Raw genomic sequence first — 2187 nt, 5'->3', positions numbered from 1 at the left:
CAATGCCACGAGAAGATCAAGTTCATCACGGCGGCGAGCAAGAGAGCGAATGATGCCGTTTCACCGAATAGCCTCAGATGTACGGACACACACCTCGCTGCCACACTTGACACACTCTCGCCACACCTCGTCGACCTGTCCGCGCTCTCTTCCTCCTCCTCCGGGGAGCTCCCTCCATTCTCATGCAACAATGCAAAACTCCCTCATTACCATCTCCTAAATATTCATGAATATTCGGCTGGATAAGCGTGTCACCTGAAGAGTGGCCTTTTACTGTCCAATAAGCACACATATCCATCTCCCTCTCTGATAGGCCAAATAAAGGGAAACGTCCAGAGCGTGTCTCCGCGGAACGGAGAAAAAGAAAGAAAGGGAATTTTGAAATGCTAAATAAAAGGGGAGGGGTACGAGCGAGGAGGATGAATCAGTCATATTGAGTGACATTCCTCAGATCTGAGCATCTTATCCAGGGTGAAATATTCTTATCTGAGTGTCATAGAACGTGACACAAACAGGAGGGGAAAGCAGAGCGGGCAGGTGATTGCAGAGCGCCGAACAGACCTTGCACTACAGAGGAAGAGATAGAGAGCGAAATAAGGAGTAACCCTTATATTTTATTATTTTTAATATGCAACTTTCTTTTTTTTGTTGTTGTTGATGTAAATTTTCAGCATATGTCCAGAGCCGCATATCACCATAGATTATATGGATATAGGACTTTTTTTTTTTATTATTACAATGAGGAAAAAAATGTATTAATTAATATTAATAATCTAGTGGATGCCATATAAAATGAGATTTAAAAAAAATAAATGTTTATGGGATAGCAGAAATAGTGCATATACATAAATAAAGCTATTTTTATGTGCTGTGATCTCCGCAGGAATGAGCATATGGATGAACAAAGGCATCGCTGAATATGAAAAAGATTTCTCTTTTGATCATTAGACATGGTGCTTGACACAAGACTTTTTATAGTGTTTTTTAATCGTTATTGGCAATGTGGAAATTAAATCAGAAGCATAAGGGGAAAAAATAACTTTTGTGCATAATGAAGGTTTTGTTCCTCAAAGAGTTTCTGTGGTATTATACAGTAATCAGTAATTCACTTACGCAGAACTGACCAGATAACGAGAAAAGGAATTTGAGCATATCAAAAACATCACAGTGCCCTATCACTTTAGACTCTTGTCAGAGGCTTTGATGTGCCCTGCTCTCAAAATGGTAGTGTGCTTAAAAAAATTGCAGCTCAATTTAAGTCTCATCCAAGGAGCTTACAACTGTAATTAAATCATTAAATTCTTGTCTACGCTTCACAGAGCGTAGAGAAATTAACTTCCCACCAACCTCATTTTCTATTTGAACATGAAATAATGATTTTCTGCCAGTCTAATTACAAAGCCAACATCTGATCAAGCCAGCATCCAGAGGGGATTATCACATGCTGCAGTATTAGAGCTCATTACCAGCTTGAGTGCAAAATTATTACATCTTGTAATTGGATGGTGAGATTTATATACAGATCGGGCCGGTTTCTGTAAGATTGTAATTACAAGGTTCGTTGGTTAGCTACTTATCAGAACTTTGCAGGAAAACAAAACAAATGGCTGGGCGAAATGAGCATGTCATTAACCTGTAACCTCAGAGACAGGGGCGAGAAGGGGGAGGGTGCACGTCTGCGTGAGCGCGTGTGCGCGCGTGAGGCTCGTGTCTGCATTAAGGGAAATGGGCTCATCCATTTCGGCACCCACCGGAGCAGCCCGCGCAAAACAGTCTGTTTCATTTATTTGACCTGCGTAATCTGTGCCTGTTAAAAAGAAAGAAGGTGGAAAAGCGAGAGAGAAGGAACGAAGGGAGGGGGCTACGAGAGGAGAAAAAGAGAGGAGTAAATGAGCTGTCTCTGCCAGTAGGATGGGCTCAATGCTTCTATTACTTAAAGCTAACAGGCTGTGAAGCCATTCATTCACAGGGCTGAGAGGAGCTATTTGGGCCTGCTGGGGGAAAGAGAGAGAGAGAGCGAGAGAGAGCGAGAGAGAGATGGCTACAATAACCTGGCTAAAATTCGAACGGAGTACGCGCATATACACACACACCAGGTAGAAAAGGAGAAGCTTGCGTTTGGTAATGCCTGATATAAACAGGCAACTAATCAATGAAAGAAAGGGCAGGGTTTACGCTGCGGGTGAA

The sequence above is a fragment of the Gobio gobio genome, assembly GCF_949357685.1.
Source record: "Gobio gobio genome assembly, chromosome: 2".
NCBI lineage: Eukaryota > Metazoa > Chordata > Actinopteri > Cypriniformes > Gobionidae > Gobio > Gobio gobio.
This window is presented reverse-complemented; position numbering follows the sequence as displayed.